The following is a 288-nucleotide window of genomic DNA, read 5'->3' on the forward strand; positions in this document are numbered from 1 at the left end:
TCTTAGGCCTTTTGGCGTTTATACGATTTCTCGGTTTTAGTCATAAATCTTTGAGAATAACTTTAATCAAATCGAAACGAGAAGTATATGGTCCCGAAGGTCGGATATCACAGCTATACGGATGATACGGGAGTCGAAGTAAGTCGGACAGGCCGGGATCAGGTCGAGCTCGCCGGGCGAGCCGACTCGCGTGACGGCCGAACTCGCCGGCGAGCACAACCACACGACGGTTCAGCTCGTCTCGTGACGGCCGAACTCGCCGGGCGAGTATAACCACACGTCGGTTGA

Source organism: Brassica oleracea, chromosome C1, assembly GCF_000695525.1.
Source record: "Brassica oleracea var. oleracea cultivar TO1000 chromosome C1, BOL, whole genome shotgun sequence".
NCBI lineage: Eukaryota > Viridiplantae > Streptophyta > Magnoliopsida > Brassicales > Brassicaceae > Brassica > Brassica oleracea.